The following is a 24,371-nucleotide window of genomic DNA, read 5'->3' as shown; positions in this document are numbered from 1 at the left end:
AATAGTTTTAAGTGAATAAATGAAATGAATGGATGGATGGATGGATGGATGAATGAACGAACTGAGCGAGGTAATCTCCAAGGTCTTTTTCCGTCTTAAGAAATCAATGCCACTAATTTAGGGAGGCACAAAGATGTGCTGATTGTGTTTGTGTTAGAGTTCATTGGCTTTCAGATGAGGGAGAACCCACTCAAGCTGGTTAGGCAAAAAGAGAAGTCATTGATAAGATGCCTCTTCAGAGAGAAATTACATTTTGTTTCTTTGGTTGATACCGATATAAAACATATTGTGGCTTTCCACAGATAAGATGACAGGAAATTAAAAAAAGCCTCGAGGCAGGTTGGACAGGAAATACCCTCCAGCATACCTTTGGAGATGAACCACCTCCTTCCAGCCAGTCTGAGAACACACCCTTTCCTGCAGTGCTGGGTCAGATCTTAATTGTAGATGATCGCAAGGGAGCACCATGTTCTCTGACCTGGGCCATAGTCTGGCCATTGACAATACTGTTATTGCAATTGAAATCGTTTTGTCGATAGAAATTCCAGAATGATAGAACTGCCAAAGGTCCATCAGGGCAACGCTTTGCCTTCTAGGGGGCCCGCTGTGAAGACGCTGCAGGAGGTTTTTCAATAGTGGGTTTGCTCCCAGCCGGGAGGGACACCCCTCTTCCCGGAGGCTCTGTCACACTTGGCTGTGCTTCTCCAGGGATCATCGCAGTCAATCCCATCCCCATCTGACACCATACACAGTTATTAGAATATGTTTCAGATTGAACTGTTGATAGATGTGCATTTGTTGCCATTTTATTGTTCATATTTTTCTTTCTTTTCTTCTTCTTAAAGAAGACCCTTTAACATTTCATGTAATACTGTTTGGGGTTTTTCTGCTTCCTTATATTCCAAATCGCTGGCAGGAATATTCCAAATCGCTGCCTCCTCCAGGCAAATGTCTTTCTGAAAAGCTATAATAAATCTTTTTATTTTGTAATTTAAATTTTATTTTATATTTACTACAGGAGGTAGTTGTACTTTAAATGTCCTAATTGATTTTCTTTTGCTACATTAGGATTTATATACATTTGATTTTCTCAAAGCAAGATGTACATCCTTGACAGTGTTAGAACATATGCTTTATATAAATCTGTGAAAAGGTTATTATGGAAAAGGTTTTGCATTAAAAATAACTGGGCATTTGCTCAGCTGGGATGGCCCAGTGGTTCAGTGTCAACCTATGAACCAGGAGCTCACAGTTTGATTCCTGGTCAGGGCACATGCCCAGATTGCAGGCTCGATCCCCAGTGTGGGGTGTGCAGGAGGCAGCAGATGGATGACTCCCTCTCATCATTGATGTTTCCATCTCTCTCTCTCTCTCCCTCTCTGAAATCAATAAAAATATTTTAAAAAATAACAGGGCATTTGCAGTTCATAGAATATGTGGTGCTTTTTTAGGGATGGATTTTTTAGAAGAGAAGCTAGTATCAGCAAATTAATAAACTAATGTTCTATTTCTCTGTTTTATAAAGAATAAATAATTTAATAGGCTAAATATAATTCTATGCTGTGTTTTTAACTGTTATTAAATGGAAATATAGCCAATGAAATATAAACTTATAGTTCTGATAAAAAGAGCAATTATAATTTACTAAGGAATGCAATGAAAACAGAAAACCACATTCAAATAAATCCATTTTTTTGGAAAGCATACATTTAGGGTAAACTGGACCCTAATTAGCACATTTCTGAATTATTCTTCCTACTTATGAAGCTTAATTTTGTCTCTTTAATTGTACCAGATGCGCTACTAAATTGAGCATCACTCTTTATAACCACCCTGCAAGGTAATAAAATCAAGGCTCAGAGAGATGAAATAAACTGTCCAAAGTCACAGAGATGAAAAGTCATATTTGGGGAGCCCACATTTAAATCTGAGTGTACCTGACTCCGCAGTTTATATTCTTTACATTATAGCAGCAAGAATCTTTGATGCCTACCTTTAATGCCAACACTCAACCAAGTGTATGACTTTGAGCTGGAGACAAATTCCGGGATTGATTCTATGCTGTTGACAGGAGTTGCAGCTTTTGATAGGGGCACACGGAAATCACCCGGCTTCTTCGTGCTTTCCAGACCTATTTCTTTATCCGGGGGTCATAGGAAGGGTTAGGATCCTTGAAGATCGGTACAAGTTGGGTTTATACATATGCAACAAAGGCGGTGTGGCTGCAGAGACAGCTCCGGTTCTCAAACAGTCTTTTACCAAAAAGCAAAAACAAAGATCCTATTACCAGAGTTGCTCTAATTGTACTGGATGTTGCTGATGGAAAAGTGACATTTTGCAGCTTTCCTTTTGTATGGGAGAATAAATATAGAGAGAGCTGATTCATGGTCCATGTTCCTACAAAGCAACATCCTTAGATTCGTGTGGGAAATTCTCTCTCTTTGAGGAATGGATTTATTCCTCTCATTCAATCTATGAAAAGGCAGGCAGGGTGAAAGGAGAGGCCATTTTTATTCCTTGAGTGATTTTGTTGTCTCTTCTCTCCTTTTTCTTTATCTTCTGTGCCTGTGACTCCTCAGTGTCCAGAAATGCTTTAAAGAGTCTTTGAATATTTACCAAATATTAGTTAAAAGTTACTCATTTAATTACTCGGAGACGCGAGGAGCTGCTCTCTAGTATTTCTTCTGCAATGCTTTTGAGTGTATAGTGCATTCTATTTTCTGCTCCAGGGATTCCTGGGAATTTCATGAAATTCTATAAGCTTATTTAACACTAGTTCCCCGGTGCACGGATTCGTGCACATTGAAAGGAAATTAATTACAAGTGGCTGACAGGGCGGGACTGGGAGAGAGGGGCCGGACACACCCCGGAGCCTATCTCCCAATGTCCCTCCTTGGCCAGCCTCACCTGGGGCGGCACCGTGGCTCCAAGGGCGTCTGCGGTGTGAGCGGGGTCCCTCCAGCAGGTGGGGTCCCTCAGCCTGGCCTGTGGAGATTGGGCTGAAACTGGCTCTCTGACATCCCCTGCATCCCCGGATTGGGAGAGGGTGGTTCTTGAGTGATGCACCCCGGAATCAGGCTCCTTCCTCTCTGGTTCCAGGGTGCATCACCTGAGAACCGCAGCTGCCAAGTCACCACAACTCAGTAGCTCCTGCATTGAGTGCCTGCCCCCTGGTGGTCAGTGCTCATCATACCTACGGGCCGGTTGGACGGTCGGATGGTTGCTCAGCCTTTTATATATATAGATGTGATATCTCACTTGTATAAAGTTCCCAATTTGTGATGGTGGAAACTTTAACAGCTGGGAATAGATTTAATATATAATAATTGTGCCTTAAATAAGATTGGGCCTCTCTCTTTTTCCTGGTGGCTATACTCACCCGGGATTTAACAGCAGAACTCGAGAAAGGTGGATGGCTTGCATTTCCCAGTGATATACTGTAGCCTTTGACTGAGGGCTAAAGGAGAAGGAGCCCAATCTTATTGGTCCAACCTTTCCGGAATGAAACTTTTATGAACTGAGCTGAGAGTTTGGGGAGGAAGTGGATCAAGATTCAGGTGCCACAGACCCTCAAAGTTCTTATCAAGTTTTAGTATTTTCAAAAAGCAAATGTTTCTTCATTGGCTGTATGCCCTAAGGATGATTCCCAGAGACTTTATCTGATATTTTAAAATATTTTTAATGAGTTATGCTTCTTTCTCTGGGGAACAGGTCCATGGAATTCTTCAAAGTGCCATGCCAAATGTGGAACCTCAGTGTTTGTTGTTTTTTTTTAACATCTATGTGCATGTTCATTAGCCTGGCCAGCGTGGCTCAATGGTTGAGCGTCGACCTATGAACCAGGAGGTCACGGTTCGATTCCTGGTTGAGGCACATGCCCAGGATGTAGGCTTGATCCCCAGCAGGGGGCTTGCGGGAGGCAGCCGATTAATGATTCTCTCTCATCATTGATGTTTCTATCTCTCTCTCCCTCACCCTTCCTCTCTCTGAAATCAATAAAAAAATATTTTTTAAAAATAGTGCTTCAGATGCATGTATGTTTTGATACATTACATTTTTGGTGTTCAGTTCAAATATTTCTAAATTGCAATGTAAATCTTTTAAATCCATGGATTATTTAGAAATGCATTGCTTAGTTTCCATTTAGGGATTTTCCTTTGTCTTTTTCATATAGATTTCTAGTTGTGTGTTTTTTCTGCACTGTGCAAAGAGCATATTTGTGATTTCAGTTATTTATAATGTGTTGAGACATTCCTATGGCCCAGCAGATAGTCAGTATTGTTAAGTACATTTAAGAAAAAAAAAAAAAAAGCCTGTTGTGATTGTTTACATCCTCATTCTTCATATGATGATTAAATCAGGTTGGTTAATTTTGCCACTGAAATATTCTATAGCCCTACTTTTTTTTTTTGCTATCTAATCTAATAATAGACAAATATGCAAATTGACCGCACCTTCGCTATGCCCAAGCCACGCCCACTAGCCAAGCCACGCCCACCAACCAATCAGGACGAGTATGCAAATTACCCCAACAAAGATGGCGGCTAATTTGCATATCAAGACAGCGTCAAAGAACCCAAGAGCTGCAGAAGGGAGTAAAGCTTTGGAGAAGCAAGCAAGCCGGGGGGTGGAGAAGGGAGGAGCGAAGGCAGGGCCGGGGGTGAAGGGAAAAGCAGGCGGGCTGGCGGAGAAGGCGGGGCGGGCCACAAGGGAGGAGCGGAGGCGGGGCCGGGGGCGAAGGGAAAAGCAGGTGGGCTGGCTGAGAAGGCGGGGCGGTCGACAAGGGAGGAGCGGAGGCGGGGTAGAGTGCAGCAGGAAACCCTATTGCAGGATTTTTCCTGCAACGGGAACGCTAGTTTGTTCTATAAGTTACAGAGAAATATATGTTAAATCAATGCTATTATTGTGGATTTTTCTATTTATCTTGAAGGTATTTTATTAGGTGCATGCATATTTAGAAAAGTGAATTGAGAAGTCTTCCTCTGTATTTCTAGTAGTATTTTTTGCTTACCTTGCTAAAATAGTATTTCTTTCTTTTCTTTTTCTTTTTTTTTTTTCTTCTTTTTGCTAATCCTCACCAGAGGATATTTTTCCATTGATTTTTAGAGAGAGTGGAAGGGAAGGGGAGAAGCAGAGAGAGAGAAGCATCAATGCGAGAGAGACACATCGATTGGTTGCCTCCCGCATGTACCCCGACCAGGGCCTGGATGGAGCTTGCAACCGGGGTACGTGCCTTTGCCCAGAATCGAACCCGGGTGCCAGTAGAGGGAGGTGACCGGCAGCAGTGGGGGGCAGGGCTGGTGCACGGGCGGTGCCAGGCCAGCCAAGGCAGGTGCCAGCGGGGACCCTGGATCGCCCTGCCAGTTGCCCCACAGATTGGCCCTGATTACTGGCCAGGCCTAGGGACCCTACCCATGCATGAATTTCGTGCACTGGGCCTCTAGTGTTATATAAATGGAATTGTACAGTATGTGACCGTTTGAAGACTGGCTTTGCACTCAGCAGAATTCTTTCGATATTCAGGCATCAATAGTTTTTTCCATTTTAGTACTGAGCGGTATTCCATGGTATGGATCTACTAAAATGTGTTTACCCATTCACTCATTGAAAGCATCTGAGTTGTTTCCATATATTGGCCATTACAATGAGAGTGGCTACAAGAATTTGTGTACAAGCTTTTGTGTTCTCATTTCTCTGCAATACCCAGAAACACAATTGTTGAGTCATATGATAGTTGCATGTTTCCTTTATTAAAACAAAACAAAACTGTCACACTGTTTTCCATAGTGGCTGCACCATTTTACATTCCCACCAGCACTGTGTGAGTGATTCAGAGTCTCTGCATCCTTGCCAGCATTTAGTGTTGTTACTATTCCCTATTTTAGTCATTTTAATAGGTATGTAGTGATATCTCATTATGGTATTAACTTGCATTTCCCTAATGGCTAATGGTTTTGGAAAAATGGTTTGTGTGCTTATTTGTCATCTGTATATATTTTTGGGGAAATATCTCTTTCTGTCTTGTGCTGGTTTTCTAATGGAATCGTTTATTTGTTTGTTTTACAGTTATAAAGTCTGCTGTTGCTCCTTTAAAGTTAATATGTTCTTTTTTCTTTTTTTTTTTGTCTTACTGCTTTAAGATTTGTCGTTGTCTTTCGTTTTCAGCAGGTTGGTCATAATGTGTCTGTGTGTGATTTTCTTTGTTACCCTGGGTGGGGTCAATGAGGCTCCTTAATTCTGTTGTTTTGAATCTTTTGTAAGCTTTGGAAATCTCTCAGCCACTTCCTACAAATATGGCTTCTGTCCTGTCTCTTTATTCTCTTCTTCTTTCCCAAACACTTCATGTCCCAAATGTCTCTTACATTCTTTTCTGTATTTTTCATTCTTCTTATACTTCAGTCTGGATATTGCCTGCTGATCTATTTTTAATTTCACTAATTTTCTCTTCTCTGTTCTTCAACCCACCTCTTGTGTTTTTCAGTTGTTGTATTTTTCAGTTATTTCATCTTAATATGCTCCCTTTTATAGGTTTTATTTTTTACATGTGGAACTCTCTATCTTGCCATCTATTCCCTTGAACATATTAATGATAGTTATTTTAAAATCCCTGTCTTATGATAGCTACAGAGGATGAATCACCTGTGGGTCTATGTCTATTGCCTATTTTTTTCCTCTTAGATTTTGGGCTGTTAGGCCTGTCTGCTGGCATGATTAATGAATTTGGATTGAGTTAGAAGTGATGTATGAAAAATAGTAAGGGCTCTGGGTGATGTCATATTCTTTTAGAGAGGGTTAATCTTCTCTGGAGTGTAGTTACAACAGGAGCAAATTACCTTGATCCGCTTAGGTGTTATAATACTTCCAGGATGGAAACTGGCTTTTGTGAGGGTGTATCTATTTCTTGTTTTCCATTACTTCCAGGGCTTTGCCTTCCCGTTATGAGACCCGAAGACTTAGGGTGTTTACCAACTCAAACTCCTTGGAAGAGCCTGCACTCAGGTTTTTGTCTCCTGGGGACTGTGAGACTGCTAAACCCTCCCTTTATGTTTTTATCCTCTTAGATGTATTTTTATGCTCTACTTCTTATTCTCTTATATAACACCATTTAGGAGCTGGCACATGCTCCAAGAGAAACACTGTTCAGAATGTTGGGATCACTTCTTCTCTGTGATTCCCTTTTTAAAAATAGAATTTTTATCCCTACAGTCCTGGATGCTTTGAATATTTTTACTCCAATTTTTTGTCTCTCCAGTCCCTGAGAATGCCAACACCACTTATGAATTATCCAATAGCCCTAGCTGGTTTGGCTCAGTGGATAGAGTGTTGGCCTACGGACTGAAGGGTCCTGGGTTCGATTCCAGTAGGGGGCACATGCCCAGGTTGCAGACTCGGTCCCCAGTAGGGGGCGTGCAGGAGGCAGCCCATCAATGATTCTCTCTCATCATTGATGTTTCTATCTCTCTCTCCCTCTCTGCAATCAATAAAAATATATATTAAAAAACTTTATCCAATAATTGGAGGAGAAAAGCAGAGGTGCTGTGAGGAGTATTGGGCAAACATCAATATATTTTTTGTTTTATCTGAGATCTTGGAACTTAACGATTTTTCTGCCTTTGCTGCCCTTTGAAGCCTTCCAACCATTCTTAAAAAAAAAAAACTCCAGCGAATATTATCTCAGTGAGAGTATTTGTTTGAACACATGAAACTCCATCATAGTGGGAAACAAAAGTTACCCAAGCCTGTGCAATCCAAATATTTGTTTCAGTGAAGACTATAATAATCTCGGTACCGTTTTATTCAGGATATTTTCACTATTTTACTTTGCCCATTTCCCTTGATTCAAATTGTTCTGATTAGATTTTTCTTGCCCCACCACCCCTTAGGCCGAAGCTAGATTAGGGATCATTACAGTTCCCAGACTCAGAAAACATAAGTCAGCTTTCTCCTCCTCATAAGAAATTAAAACTTGAGTGTAAAATAAGCATAAGAAATAATTCAATTCTTTCTAAGCATATATAAAACGTAAATTACTTCCAAAAATGTATGGGGCCAGGTTTCTGGGATGTAGATCCTACTCTGCCCGGTACAAGGTGGGCAAGTTACTTAGTCTTGATGTGCTGAAGTTTCTTCAGTTGTGAAATGTGAAAAAGGCTGGTACCTGCTTCATAGGATATTACAGTAAATGATTTCATGTCTGCAGTATTTAGGACAATGTTCCACATATAGTAAGTGCTCAATTAATGCAAAAGACGACCCAATATCAATAGCAGTAGCCATAAAATACATCCGCATATAACTTACGTACACTCATAATAAGTATTTATGATTTAGTAGAGATAAGTTTGATTTCCTTGGTAATTTGACTTGAGCCCATCCATTGCTAGAAAATTTTGTGATAAATCAAAATTTGTTTTGTTTTTCTTTTTTCTTCCTTTGCGTGTTTTGCAGGGGGCAAGGGTGGGGTGGGGTGAGGGAATGCTTTCTATTCTCTGTTAGTGGGAAGACACAGGAACCATTTCTTTCTGTTGCACAGCATTTATTTCCCAATATTTGAGTCACTCAACATTTATTGAGCACATATTATGTTTCAGGCTGTGTACTAACTGTAGAGTTGTAGAGATTAATCATACCCCACTCTTTCCCTGAATGTCTTTTAAGACTTATCAGAGTCAGACATATAAGCAAGAAATGACACACCTGGAGCCATCCACCCTGTGGCAGGGTGTGAGAATTCTAGAATACCAGGTACATCCTGTCTAATAAAAGAGTAATATGCAAATTGACCGTCACTCAAACACACAAGATGGCTGCCCCCATGTGGACACAAGATGGCCGCCACAAGATGGCTGGCAGGGAGGGCAGTTGTGGATGATCAGGCCAGCAGGGGAGGCCAGTTAGGGGTGACCAGGCCTGCAGGGGAGGGCAGTTGGGGGTGATCAGGCCTGTAGGAGAGGGCAGTTAGGGGTGACCAGGCTGGAAGAGGAGGGCAGTTGGGAGGGACCAGGCCTTCAGGGGAGGGAAGTTGGGGGTGGACCAGGCCTGTAGGGGAGGGCAGTTAGGGGTGACCAGGCTGGCAGAGGAGGGCAGTTGGGGGTGACCAGGCTGGCAAGGGAGGGCAGTTAGGGGTTACTTGACCAGCAGGGGAGGGCAGTTGGAGGCGACAAGGCCTTCAGGGGAGGGCAGTTAGGGGCAATCAGGCCGGCAGCAGAGTAGTTAGGCAGCTATCAGGCTGGCAGGGGAGTGGTTAGAGGGTGATAAGGTGGGCAGACAGAAGCGGTTAGGGGCAATCAGGCAGACAGACAAGTGAGCAGTTGGGAGCCAGCAGTCCTGGATTGTGAGAAGGATGTCCGACTGCCCGTTTAGGCCCGATCGGGGTCCCAGATTGGAGATGGGTCCCAGATTGGAGATGGTGCAGGCTGGACTGAGGGACACCCCCCACCCCCGTGCACAAATTTTGTGCACCGGGCCTCTAGTTAGCTTTATAATCCTCACCACAATCCTGGGAGGTAGGCACTGAAGCTCAGAAGACTCAAGTAATTTGCCCAGATGAGAATTGAACCCAGTGCCTCCAAAAAATATGTCCTTCCCACTGATGCTAGGGCAGTGACACAGAAACGTCTCTACCTAGAAACATCAAATAAAAGGCTGGTTATTCTCACCTGCTCATGCCCACCTGCTCATTCAGGTGTGTGAACCCAAGTCAGACTGGCTTAGTGGCATTTACCAGTTATCTCCAGCACAGTGGTCAGACTAATAATACGCAGCCTTGACTCTCACACGGCAAGTCTAAACTCTAGTGCAGACGCATTTTTGAATGGATATCTTTTAAATTCAGTGAGTCACTTTCACCTAAAAAGTGAGTTGTCATTTAAAAAAGTAAAGTGACACGTATTCCTTCAACGTGTGGGCTGCTATTGGAAAAGGCCCCCATGTGTATTTCCTGTGATCTTTCCAAGCTACATTTGGATTAATGAGCCAAACTGATATAATTCTGAGCTCCGAAGAGATCCTCGTCACGATTTCAACCCTACAGGGGACCAGTAGCTTCCTCAGCTGTAAGAGGCATAGCTCATCCTCCGTAGTTGGCAAAGGGAAATAAGTAATGGCAGGTTGGAAGCATGAGTCCCCTGTACATATGGAAGGCCAGCCCACTGATTGCTTTAACTTATAATGAGTTAAGATCAAGTCAATATAGAGTTAAATATATTTGGTCTTAAAAGAAATAGAAATTTTTTTAGAAGTGTTAGTTTTTGCTGAATTTGAAACTCATTAAAGCCATGACTTTCAGGAATTTTGAGAACCGAGAGCTCCTGGTTTCAGAGGACACCCCCTATTGGCAAAGCGTGGTACTGCAGTTTTACTCTTCAAGGCTGGATCTGCGTGAGAGGAAGAGTTCAGGCAGCCCAGGATTTGGAGTCAGAGAGATGATAAGGCAGGCGGGGCAGCTCAGGGCCCTGAGGCCCTGAAAGTCTAGAAGGATACGCTTTCTCCCCTCTCTTCGCATTCCCCTCATTACTAGGATTGCATTTCGGAACAGAGAATCAGAAGTCAACAAATTGCAAATTCGTGAATTGTGACTGTTACTGAAATCTGCCACCAGGGACACATCCTGACCCATTTAGACAGGCGTTGGATTCAATGAGCCAGATGTCTCTGTGCAAACAGGTGAATTGCTGCTGTCGTTCACCTGAAATTAAAGGGGAAGCATTGCGGCTTGGTTTTACTTTAGCGGTGCTCCAGCTAATAACATCAGGAAAACAGCTTTTCAAATGAAAATACTTTTTTTTTTTTTTCCCTCCCCACTGGAGCTGGGACAGAGGTCAAGAGAGAGGAAGATGGAATAGGAAGATTCCATGCCAAACAGCTTGGACATTAGTCTTATTGTTCAAGAAGCAATGAATGACTGAAGAAATGGCATTCTTTTAGAGTGACAAAAATGTAATCTGCCCAGCTGGCAGAGTTTCCACCGAGATTTGCAACACCCCAGAGCTGCCCATTTATTTAAAACGACGCCAGAGTAGGAATCCTGATAACGCTAGCTTAGGGTTTTCAGGGCAGTCTCTTCCCCCTGCCTTTTCTCCCCTGTGCCCTTTGAAGGAATATGTGTTTTTTGTATGTGTTTTTCAGAGCACCTTCCTGTAGATTTTATTTCGTTTTGTGTAATTGGCTTTCTGTTATATAGAGGGCGAATAAATTGGGAAATAAGCATGCGTGTGGTGTTAGAAGTAAGCTAGCTCGTCCTAGAGGAAATGAGGCTGAAGTTAGAAAACAGACGGGACTGTTTTTATTCTGCCGCTCGAGGCTTCGCTGAACTTGGCATTGGCAGGACACTCACCCATTGACTCCACGCTGAGCCCCGAGGGGGATGGACCAGAGCATTTAGGAGGAGAGGATTTGGCACCTGTATGGTGACCCCAAAGTAAAGGTCCAAAAAAATTTTACAAAGGTTGTCTTAAAGCAGCACGGGGTAGAAACTCTTTTGGCCATCATCCTTGCATAGACCTTTTGCTATGCAAGAGTTCTGAATTCATCTCACCCGATTTCCCCATCCTAGGTGGTGTCGGGATTATTAGATTTCCTCATCTGACTCTGGGCCAGCACCCCCTGTTTCTTGTTTTTCTTTCCGTCACTGGCACGGCTCAGTACATCGATTGGGTTCTTATACAGTGTTAAAAATGCCCTTTCTTCCAACTCCCCTTAGAGCTGCTGTTTTTACCCATTTGCTTACAAATAGATTTAATTCGCTCAGAAAACCACCTCCAGGATTTTTCAGTTCCTTTCCTTCTGTTCTATAGAGACCCATGCTTCATGCTGGTAAAGCGAGACGGATGGCAACTTCAGAGTGGCATGCATTTTCCTGCAAGCCACGGTTAAGGACAGACACCCAGGTCCCAAAGAGGAAAGTTGGAGGCACTCTTGAGTCACCACTTGGGGGGTTGAGGGAGCTGTCCGTGATGGTTACAGGGTATGTGAGTGTGTGTGTGTGTGTGTGTGTGTGTGTGTGTACACACACACACACATCACAGTGACAGATGACCTATTGAAATAATTTCAGAGCTGTTCTGTGGTTGCTACGACAACCAATGCTCTCTTGGCTTTCATCTGGCCATGTGACAGGGACTTTGACGTCAGCTGGAGGCAGAGTCTGTGGCTGAGTCCACACAGTCAAAGGCCTGTGAGAATCTGGTGGATGCTGGCTGCTGCCGCCTCTGCTGCTGCCGCTCCTCACGCCGCTCCCACCGCCTGCCGCTGCCGCTTCCAGGGCTGCGGAGCATGGACTGTTAAATCTTGCCCTTCTTCCGTGTGAGGTAATTCCTTTCCTTTATGCACAAATGGTTAGATGTTTTATAGATCATTGTGGTTTCTCCTCTCTCTTACCTCCCACGAGTGTGTCTTCATGAGCAATGATTGTTGTACCCGGGGAAACTATGAAGCGGCTTCTAGTTGCTAATTTTGTGCAGCCTCTGGAATTTGGTTAGATTTGGACTAATGTTCTGGAAGTAGGTTAAAATGTAAGCGTCTTCCTTGCTCAGCACATGCTAACATGGCATTCGTTAGAGATACGGATTTTGCAGCTTGAGCCAAATATGCCCCCATCGAATTCCAGGAATCCTCCCCTCATTGTTTTGGGTTTAAAGACTCCAGCATAGCTTGCAATATGTTGCTAACTTCGCTGTTTTTACAATTGCTGCCCTATTCTGAATCATCCCAGAATAGTTTGGAATTTGGTTTCTATCGCGTTTGCAGCATTCATACTTAGCAACAATAGGCACAGCGGGAAAGAACATTATACTTTGAAACAGAAGTTGGGGCTTTGCTTGTAAATAGGGTATTCTGAAAATACCAGGGAAAACTGTCAACAGCTTCCTGTTTAGAACAAAATAATCGGGACTATGCCAAGGAAGTTGGGCTGGGAGCTCTGACATGTGTGCCTGCAGTTGCTTTTTGGTTGTTAGAGCAAAGTGCACATTTTCAGCATCTTCCTCTGAACATTCAGCTGTGAAGAGAAAAGCATTGGAGGCTCTTTACTGAGGAGTCATATCATCTCTTTTTATATTTAAAAATGGAAATAATTCCTTTAGAAGAAAACAGTAGCCCTAAAACTGAATTACCATAGGTAGATCTACTTTAATTCAAATACGATACAGTCACTGAGAATTTGCTCCAGGTCTTGAATGAATCATTTGATAACTGATTAGGAAGGCCTTTTATTTCTTTATTCCTATAACACTATAAAATGCCCATGGGTTTATGTGCCTTAATTGTAGTTCGTTTTCTTCCCAAGTTTAGTAATCTTGAATTTTCTATCGTTGTAAACTAGTTGGATCATTATGTGGCTTATAATTCAAGGAAAACCTCGGGTATTGAAGTTAATCAAAGACTCGATGTATAATCGGTTTCTAAATCTCACAAGTTTTACAGGAAAAAATAGCACAGGTTTAAGAGCAGCACATGTAATACACCTACTATTTTGATGAATAGAAATAACGGTTTAACTATGTATATTAAAAATATATATTTTATGGTATGTGAACTATATCTCAAGTTAATGCAAGACTATATTGTTCTTATTTTTGATGTTCTTTATTCGTTTCTCTGATTGCATTTACTTTACTCTGGAGATGAGCATTTTGAACAGTATTTAACTTCAGTGGTAAGTGAGTAATTGTGGGTGCATCAATGATTTCTCAATAGCTCTCAATGAGTGAATATTCATTTAACTTGCTGGCATTAGATAATGACTATTTTTTGGTCAGAGTCTCCATGGAGCATTTTCTAAAAAGTCTACTCAAGGCAACTCTATTGAGACATCATCTCATTTAATTTATCTCATAATTATAACTCAGAGGTCATAGTCTTAATATCCATAGAAATATGCTAATTGATTTGCAATTCAAATGAGCATGGATAGGACCAGGCTCTGTTATTTAAAAGCACTGTCTTTGGTGGGGAACTTTGATGTTTAGTTGTTTGTTTTTTACTCAAAATAAGGATTTCTCATTATACTTTTCCAAGTAGCTTTCTTGATGCTCTTTCTATGATGTTTTAAATTAAGGTTATAAAATGACCGTATTCAGTGCTCTTATAAAGTAGACTGGATTCCAGCAGTAGGAGATAGAAGAGAACAATTCAGCAAAGTGTCAATGATCAAGTTCATCATTAGAAGAAAACAACCTGTGCGACAATAGCAGAGCTGCTTTGGAATCCACAGGTCTGTTCTTATGGCAAAATAAGTGGGGAAATGACTCTCATCAGAATCATCTATTTACAACACAGAGACTGTGTGGCTTCAAGGTCAAGTTTGTTTCAGCTTCAACAAATACTAGCAAGGAATGATTTACTCTAGGAACTTGGCTGTTGCATTATCCACTGTCTCGTGTGTAGTTTCAGGGATTTTAACCTTTTGGGTGTCATGGACCTCTTTGGCAGTGTGGTGAAGCCTATAGACTCTTCTCAGAATGCTGTTTTTTAAATGCATAAGATAAGGTCTGCAAGATTACAAAGGAAACCACTCTTATTGAAATATATTGACCAATTTTTTAAAAATTGTGAATTGTGCTCTATTAAATAATACCAGCATTTGAAGTAGTGATGAGGGTAAAAAGTATTTCGAGATAACTATAATGATATGATATGAGAATATCTGCCATTATCCTTGGCAACAAAATCCCAGGTACTGTGGTTTGTGACGTCCATTTTAATGACAATAAATACTAAATTTCAGTTTGAGGTTAGTGAAGCTAAAGATGTAATATTTTTTTCCATCCAAGTTCCTGGATCCCCTTACATTCTCTCTCCCCCTGAGTTTAATGATATGTGAGTTAGTGACACCAAAAGGTCATAGAACAGCATCAAACAAAATCCACATCATCATTTCCACATTCAATTTCACCACATCTGATTTTATTCTCTGAAAGGGTGAGTTTCCCAGAGTATTCTGGGATTTCTGTGTGAAAAGGAATGATATGTCCGTATAGCCACCAAGCTGTAACTTTCTCTTATTTTTCTCCTTGAAATCCATAAGTAATCTTACATAACTTGGACTGAGGAATTCTTACCTGGTTAGATAGGGGTTAAAAGGAACAATGCATAGTGTTAATGCAAGTTAGGCAAGTTAAAACCATGGACCACAGAAGACTATAGGTATTGACGAAGGGACCTTTATCACTCAGAGAAAATAAGCAAGAAGTACTTAGATGAAGAATGCAGATTGCTGTATGAGATCATAGCTGAAGGAATACTCTAGAAGGTACTTTGTGCACAATATTTGAAACGTGCATTAACCTTTTGCACTCGGATGTCGAGTGTGACTCGACACGGTTAGCATCTGTAGCAGCTCGAGAAAAAAGCAAGCGAGTGCAAAGGGTTAAAGAACTTATGTAACTTCCAAGTTTAGTGTAAAGTACATGTGTGAATTGATAAATTGTCATGTTAAATTCCTGTTAGTCAGGACAGAGCCTGGAGGTTTATCTGCCAGAGGGCCCCAGGACAAATCACATTCAAAATGATGTGGGGAATGGAGACACTTCCCACGCACTTTGAACTCAGATTCTTACTTGACTTACTGGATATTTAAGAACAAGAAAGGAGCCCTAGCCAGTATTGCTCAGTGGTTGGAGCATCAGCCCATGGACTGAAGGGTCCCGGGTTTGATTCCAGTCAAGAGCATGTACCTTGGTTGCAGGCTCAATCCCTGTCCCAGCAACCAACCGATCTCTCTCTCTTTCTCTCTCTCTCTCTCCCCCCTCTCTCTCTCCCATCAATGTTTCTCTCTCTCTGTCTCTCCCCCTCCCTTCCACTCTCTCTAAAAATCAATGGGGGAAAATATCCTCAGGTGAGGATTAACAACAACAACAACAAAGAAGAGCAATAAGGGAAGTATTAATATTATTGTGTAGTGGGACTATGTAAGTCACTGTCTCACTCTCCATGTCACATTGAATTTGCAGAAGATAATGCCTGTTTTCTCTCCAGCCAATCAGGTTACTTTGCAGTTGGTTGGCTGATGCCCCGTAGCCTTGTCTTTCTAACCTGCGTTTTGAGTGTCCAAAGCCATCCTTTCTCAGCGTGAGAGAATAGGAGCTATGACGTTTTGCACAAGCTGTTGTTTAAACTCGATCCAAATCCCTAGCATCTGAAATGAAAGCTTAGCGCTTTTTTTCACGTGTTCTTTGGGAAATTACGAAAAAGGATTTTCTCAAACGTTTCTTATTCTTTGGACTCGAAAAGAACACCTGCTTTGGAGGCTTTTATGAAGAAATTGGAAAAAGTCTAAAAACATCTCTGACTCCAGGCTGCACTGTTTGCTTCTTTGATGGCAGGTGTTTGAAAATTTAAATTCAGAAAGGAACATGCCATCATTTTTTTTCATGAAATCAACTGTTATTTAAATGGCACCCTGTGATGGAATGCTAACTAGAGTTAGCATTCCAAAATAGGGCATTTTTTATTGTTTCCAGAAGTGATGTATAAAAGTTAGTGCTCATTAAGACTCGGATATAAAAATTATATGATAAATATTTAAATTCAGTGGAGCCACATTCTCCATACTAAAGACAGTGTGTCCTTTTTATCTCCCATGAGCTTTTTTTGGACACAGCATTAGAGACACAGCATCCTTTTCAAATTTAGTTTACACTAATGTAAAACATAGTATACTCAACTAACATTATAGTTCTAGCTTTGATTTTCAGGAACGAAATCTCTAGTCTGAAAGATATTCCAGCTGCTGCTTGTCCTACTGGAAGAATTGTCCGTATTTCCTGAATTCTGTCCCAATGACTGCAGGAAAACCAAAGGCAGCATGCGGCTGTTATGAAAGATGAGTTTTTAAAAGGATGATTCTATATTGTCTTTACTTGGATGATTTTAAACCTTATCCATTAGAGATAAATGTCAAGAAGAGCGTTCTAATATTTGGCTGTCTGCTCGGCTGCCTCCCACAGACTTCCATGTGATTCAGACATCTAAAACCACGACCAATTGTGTGATGGCCATATTTACAACATCTTTGGCGATGAAATTAAAAATAGCACCCCACAAGTTATCGCATCCCATGCCTTCCCACGTCTTACCACAAATCAGGTGCAGCATGAGGTCACATCATCCAATCCGCAAGTATTTGTTAACTGGCTAGTGCATCCACTGTATTAGAGTCGGCGTTTTGGTTCCCTCCCTCAGCTGGTCCTTGAGTGGTCTCTCTGGCATAAAGAGTCCAATGGACTTCTGAGATTTGTTTGCCTGTCCTTCAGTGCAAGCATTCAGTCTTCCGTGTGTTCAACAAGTATTAAGCACCTACCAGACACCAGGGATGCTGTGGTGAACAAGACAGACAAGTTCCCCCACCATCATGGAACTTACAGCCTAACTATATAGGGAACCTGCCCAGAGACCCATGTGTATCGGCAGCCAAGATTTCTCCCCTACAGCTGTGCTGGCCAGTGTAATAAAAAAGAGAATCCTCACTAAAAGAAAAAAACAAACTAACATCAAAACAAAAGACACAAGCAAACAACCTGGGAACTATTAGATTGTACACCAGAATCAAACCTTAGAAGAGACATTCTTCAGCTGGTGAATAGCCAGCCTAATTTGTACGTAATCTGTCCATATCAGTGACAAGGATTCCAGATCAGTATGCCCAGCCCTACTGCCAGTGGACCAAAGGCTATCTATTTGTCCTCCAGTTCAGAGGAAATGAGACTTGTAGGTACAGACCTAGAGACGGATTTTTTAATGCAAATAGTCGGTCTTACACAAATAACGAGAGCCTTTCCATTTTATGAAAGGAATTCTTAAGTTAGTGGTGCCTAAGTATATCCATACCATCTTCTCTGTACTAACCCAGTCAAGACCGGCTCACTGCTGTACTAAATAGCCCCAAATCCCAATGGCATACCACAGCACTGTTCACTTCCTGCTCACCCACAGATCGGATTTGGGAAAAGCTCTCTGCTCCACCCAGTTACCCAGGGATTCAGGCTCCTCCATGTAGTTAAACTGGAGACAAATCCTGTCGGGAACCACCCGCAGGTGTTCCTTTGGGCAAGTTCCCTAGGTCACAGTTTTCTTACCTGGATCATAGTATCTGCCTTATGGATTTTTAAGTGAACTTACTTGGCAATGTCCTGTGATCATTAATTTTCTACCTCTGGCAGGGCTGCCCCCACCACCACCATCCCCCTAGGAACCAGGGGGTACTACTGTCCTAGCTGGAGGAGGTATGTCTCTGGTGTTATGAAAACAGCTAACACTTAGAGAGTCTTATAAGCTCTTTTCAAAATAACTTTCTCCCCCCCCCCCCTTCACAACATCTGTTTTTATAAATGAGGGAACTGAGGCACAGAGAGCTTAAGCAAATTGCCCAGTGGTATGTTATGAGGCTCTAGGTGTTTGGCTCTCAACTCCTGGCTCTTTTATTCACTGTGTTATACTGCCTATCAAGCTGGAACATATCGTGTTTTTCCTAGAAGTAATGTTACATGTGGTGGCAGGTTGGACTCTACAAAAATGGCCACGTAATTATATCTTCGTCCACATGCTCCTCTAGACTCTTGACACTCTCCATCAAGAGGTGGAGTCCACTGCCCTCCTCTTGAACCCACACGCGCTGTGATTGGTTCAACAGGTAGAGTGCCGTGGGAGCAATGCTAGGTGACTTCCAAGGCTGGATCATAGAAAGAATACAGTTTCTTTTTCTCTCAGCTAGTTTTTCTATTTCTCTTACACACGACACTTGCCCTTGAAAACCAGCTTCCGAACTATGAGGAAGCCCATACCATGTAGAGCAAGCAAAGTGAAAGGCTAACACGGGCCAAATAAATGAGGCATGCGGCTCGTGCACCGTGAGTTTGACATGCTTGATGTAGAGAGACCACATGTTGGAGTCAAAGCCAACACCTCCCCGAAGGTCTCAGCCAACAGCCAGCATCAACTGTCAGACGTGTGAGTGGGCAATCCCTCAGAGGATTCCAGGCCCCAGCCACCAGAGCCCCCTTCAGCCCTCCTGATGCCAAGGAGACCAGAGATGAGCCATCTCTGCCCAGCCGGCCCTAAATTGCAGATTCATGAGCAAAAATAAAAATTGTTGTTGTTTTAAGTCCATAAGTTTTAGAGTTGTTTCTTAAGCAACTAGACTAGCTAGACCATATGGGGAAATTAGAGATGACTGGAATACTGTATAGAGGACTAAACTTTAAGTATATACAGATCAAATAGTTTTTTTGTGATTTGGCATAAATAGCTAATCTGATTAAAATAATTTCTGAAGGAAACTGAGCCTTCCGGGACTCCTGCCCCTAATCAATGCACACCAGGGCTTGGAGGGTCTGGGGGGGTGGAGGCTAGAGAAGCCCTTGTTTCAGGCCTCACTGCCCCCCTCCCGGAATCAGTGCCAAATAAGAAGGAATAAGTAAAGTTAAAAAGAAGAAAGAAAAGATAGTTCAGCTACCAATCAAAGTATAAACAGCTTTGGTCCACGCCTGTTGGTGAATTTGGAACAGTGTCTTACATATTAATGCCGTTGCTGGTCTAGGAGAAGATTGGGGATCCATTGAAACCGGCCTCCACGCTTTAGTGAAACCTCCCTCATTGCCCCCTGCTGCCTGGGACCCTCTCTGTAGGACAGTCCAGTGTCGATGGCAGTTCCTGTGCCATTTTCCCTTGGTCACTGCTTAGTCCTCCTTCTCTGCCTAATCTGCTGCCTCGTTTTCTATTGTTAGATCCTGCCATCTCCTTGACACTCTCTTCTGTCCCATTTCCAGTGCTCCAAGGCCAGGGAATTCCTCTCCGTCAGGTAAGATTTAGCTCCTTCAGCAAAGCCTTTTTTGCCTCTTGACAAAGCTGCCAAAATGGCAGCTGTCCAACTGGCTTGTGGCTCCCTATGTTGGTCAAACCTAGCACGTGGAATCCTCAGAAATATTGTCCTTGTGCCCTCACTCAAGGAGGCATCTCTGTCTCTCCTGCAGCAGAGAAATCAATACCCCCGACTCTCCTCTCACTTACTTAAATGTCACCCCCTCCTGATGGGCTTCCCACCTTCCCTTTAGAAAGCTAATTGCTATGTGGGATCATCCACATATTATTTCAATATTTATTAACCCCACATGGTGAGCCCTGAAGTTAAACACCTACAAAAAGATTTCTTTGGTGTCCAAGGACTGGTAAGGTTCCTCCAGCTGCCTCTTATTTGCTTACTACAGACACCAGGCAGATGTGGTCTAGTCATCCAGACCTTTCAGTGGCCAGCACATGACCCACCTCATCCAAGATATTCCAGCTAAGTAGGATACTACAAAGGTAGTAGATCCAGCCAGTCTTTGAAAAGGTTATAGTCCTGCTCAGGAGGCTGGGCAACCTAGGCAGCTGGGGTCCAGAGCTATGTCTTGTTTGTTAGTTACAATCTCTCATAATGCCTAGTGTAGTGCTGGACACATATTACTCACTGATTAAAATCTCTGGTAAATGATTCATGAATAGATTAACTGCAGAAGGATATGTGGCAGTGAGACAACTGTGTAGAAGAAGTGAGTGATGAAGAACATTTGGCATGACCTATGGAAGTAAAAGGGTTGTCCATGAGTGAGAAATATCTTAATTATGTCCCGGCAACAGAAATAAGACATCCTATATGGGATCAAGAAACTGGTTGGGGAGGGGGGAAATCCTTACAATCCACAAAGTTGGTCTATGGAGGGTCTAGAATTGGTCAATTTAAGATAGGTTGGATTTAGACAGCAGGAAGCTAGGAAAAGACTAGGAGCTAGTGAGAGATGTATGTATCAAACAGTGTAGTAATACTTTAATCACTCTGTTTCCTTTTACTTTAGACAATCTACTTTATAAAATCCTGAATATTTATTGTGTTTCCTTTTCATCTATTTTTCTCATAGAAAAGTTCTAACTTTAAATTTAAAAACATGAATTCTTCTTTTGCCCACAGTACTGTGTGAATGGCCTTGTAACTGTAGCTTGGTGATATCTGTAGAGAGAGCTTCCTCTCTCTCTCTCTCTCTCTCTCTCTCTCTCTCTCTCTCTCTCTCTCTCTCTCTCTCTCTCTCTCTTTCATATAAGTGTGTCCCATGAAGTATTTGGGACATATACCAAAGCATTGTTGGTAGTTTAACTAAAATTCAGATTTAACTGGGCGTCCTCTATTTCATCTGGCAGCCCTACCCCTAATCTTAGTCCTAGACACTTTCCAGAAGATCCAGGCTGTCAGATTTGGATATCTGGCCACCATAAATTGACAAGAATAGAGGGCAGGGGGTGTGCCTTATATCCTCACCTTTCTTTGAAAGTCTAGCGCAGCACTCAGCTTGTAACAGATATGTTGGAGTCAGTATTACACGGTTCTTATTCAAGGGAGACTAACCTTGGTGCTGGCCACATGGGAGATGAAGGAGAGGAGAGCCTGGGCAGCAGAACTGACATGTCCTGGGTAGACCTCCTCAAACCCATGGCGATGAGTCGTCCATGCTGACTCACTGCCCATGGTCTCCATCACCTGTGACATAGATGGTGATGTCAGGGGCTGGAAACTGTGTCTCACAACCTAAATATGTCTCCGTCTTTCTCTTCTTTCTAGCTTCATGGGTGCAAACCTCACTTCAAATATCATGAGTTACTGTGAAGGTTTTTTAAATTAAATCACATTTCCCCGCTGGTTAACGTGATCATGTGAGAGTTACATCTCCATTGTGGGTTGATTTTTTTTCTTCCCGAAGGTAATAAGTTAATGAATTATGCACAAGGGAAGTTTCTACTTTCAAGGAAGCTTGTAAAATGAAAGAACACTTTGGTTATTTCTTTCATTGTAGGTCCCCATTTTTTAAAAGTCAGGGCACACCTGTTTCCAGGAAATGGTTTGTTAATAAGATAGCATGGGCTTTGTGGGAGTGTGCCAAAGAATCTTCAAGATGTTGTGTTCTTTTCTTTTTATTTATTTTCCCAAATTGCTATCCAGAGGAAAGACATTAATGGGAGGAAAGCGCAGCAGCCATCTATTGGTAATTAGTGCGTCTATGGTGTCTGCTTCATTGCATTCCACTCCGGCTCATTACTGATAATTACTGGGGCTTTCTTGGCAATGTTTAAGAGGCAGATCACTCAAATCCCCTTGCTTGTCATGGAAGCATTTTAACTTCGCCTACCTAATACCCCATGGCCGTCTGGATTAGTCATTTCCCATTAGCCACCTTTGAGGTACGTTAGCATTAATCCCTCATTACTGGGTGAGAAAACCAAACCCCCAAGAAGCTGATTTCTGGCCCAAGAACATGTGGTCATCAGTCAAGTCCATGACTACTAAACCTCTTTCCTCCTCTGCGTAAGCACGCTTGTCATCTTTCAGCCATCTCCTTGGGGTGTACGAAGACCAAGATTTAGAAAAGGTGTTTCCATTTGCATAGCTAGCCTTATGTTTAGGAAACGAGTATTCATCTCTACTCTCATATGAGAATTGCCAAGCGTTCTGAGTCATTTAGTTTGGGGTGCAGCAATGGCATAGGGTTTTTGTTTAATAGTAATAATCTGCCATGATGCTGCGTGCAAGGAGGGTTGAGAGTGCAGGCCCAGGCAAAGTAAGCAGAGGTTCATGGGATGCTGAAGTTCCAAATCCGACTCAACAGTCTCCTCCCACAGGTCTTCGTCATCCCACCAGTAGAGCCCCTGCATGTGGAGCCTGTGGAGACATATACATTTAGTCTGGGTGAAAGCATTTTGTTACCAGAAAGGACACATTAGCACAGAGTGGTCTACCAGTTAATCCCAGCAGAAACACATCACTCTGATGAAGGGACAGGGAGAGAAGAACAAACCTAGGGTATGATGTGTTGACCAGACGGGTAAAGGAGGGGTAGAGGAGGGAACCCTGAGCTGCCCCAGGGTCATGACCATGTAGAAGTACCATGCCCCTGGGCAGTGGTTTCAGAAAGTGAACAGGTAAGGGTTGGGGGAGGGAATCAAGAGAGGCTTATTGGTTCAGAGCAGCATGCACTCTGAGGTCAGACTGACTATTATTTAAGCTCTGTGACCTTGGGCAGGTTACTACTTCTTAAATGATCAGTTTCCAAATTTGGAAAACAGGTAAAAATTGCAGCCAGTTCTTTTTTGGTTGGTACCTGAAACAAGATACTATCTACACTAATCAAAGAGTAAGATGCAAATTGACCGTACCTTTGTGATGCCCAACAGCCAATCAGGAGTGAGTATGCAAATTAACCCAACAAATATGGTGGATTAATTTGCGTACGCAGTCGCCGAGCGGCCAGGGGTGGGGCGGGACACTTGCATTGTTCTGCCCCGCCCCAGCCGCTTCGGGCCTCTGGGCAGCGTGGGAAGGCAGAAAGAGGGCTCCGCCTGAGCGAAGGTGGTGCTGGCAGCCAGGGGAAGGAAGGCCCGTTCTTACACGAATCTTCGTGCATCGGGCCTCTAGTATGATATAATGCACTAGTATGCACTGGCTTTCCCAGAGTCACTGGATCTCTGTTAAGTTTTCTTGATTAAAATGGGAATGGACCATTACTCTCTCCCAGGTAACTAATTCTCACAAGGAAATACAGGTTAGCTTTAAGGAGGTGAGCCATATGTTGACACGGAAGCAAGAGTGGATAAAACCTTAGAGGGGAGTCTCTTGGCCTCAGAGTTGTAGGGTGAAGCTGTGGAGCCCAGGATCAGACGATGTCCTTGGACCAAAGGATGAGGTCAGGCACCAGGAAGCTAAATGAAGTTGGGACAAGACTTGGCTCAAAGAGCACAGAGAACTACCAAAGTCAGAAGCTATGGAGCCACATCCCAAGAAAATCCATGACCCAGAAACCAGGAAAGATGCCCAAAGTTGAACGAATTAGTTTCAGGAATAGCCTTCTAGAGCTCCTTGCTCACAACCAGCCGGATTCTTTGTTCTCTGTCTCCTTGGAGAGTGGCTTAAGCCAAGGAGGTCCCAGAAGTGAGTATCTTAGCAGTAATTCTGACAAGCTGTGTGCTGCTAGGGAAATGCTCTTTCTAAATCAGAGCCCCCTGACTCTGCTCTAAGGTGATGGACCTCGCAGCACAGTGGGACCCACAGAAACCTGGGTCCATGGGATGTTCCATGGTTAACACATTTATTAGCTGAGCAAATGAAATTTAACGCATTTCTCTATGGGGGACTTTTCAGTGCTTTTAATTTTCTTGTAAATGTCTAAGAGGAGGATATGGTGATATGTGTTTTTAATTTTTTAACATTTTTATTGATTTCAGAGAGGAAGGGAGAGGGGGAGAGAGAAAGAGAGGAAATAGACCCATCTATTGGCGTTCTGTGAGGCCTGTTAGTATCTAGTCTGAAAATCTTGGCATGTGGCAGTAAAGGCTGCCCAGGTATGTTTTATAAC

The 24,371-nt window shown here is 42.7% G+C and overlaps 1 protein-coding gene across 10 annotated transcripts in view; it reads left to right on the top strand.

Annotated features, from left to right (window-relative positions):
• NCALD (neurocalcin delta) overlaps positions 1-24,371 on the top strand; it is a 317,544-nt gene that overhangs the window by 229,472 nt on the left and 63,701 nt on the right. Inside the window, exon 1 of one of the 10 annotated variants that reach the window (XM_079796604.1) lies at positions 12,170-12,308. The exons of 7 other annotated variants lie outside the window; for them this stretch is intronic. The gene's annotated coding sequence lies outside the window, so the exon portion shown is untranslated. Of the gene's footprint in view, positions 1-12,169; positions 12,309-19,760; positions 19,796-24,371 lie in introns of those variants that run through there. 2 more of the 10 variants (XM_079796611.1, XM_079796609.1) reach the window with 2 other exon arrangements.

The sequence above is a fragment of the Cnephaeus nilssonii genome, assembly GCF_951640355.1.
Source record: "Cnephaeus nilssonii genome assembly, chromosome: 18".
In the NCBI taxonomy this organism is placed as follows: Eukaryota; Metazoa; Chordata; class Mammalia; order Chiroptera; family Vespertilionidae; genus Cnephaeus; species Cnephaeus nilssonii.
This window is presented reverse-complemented; position numbering and strand designations above follow the sequence as displayed.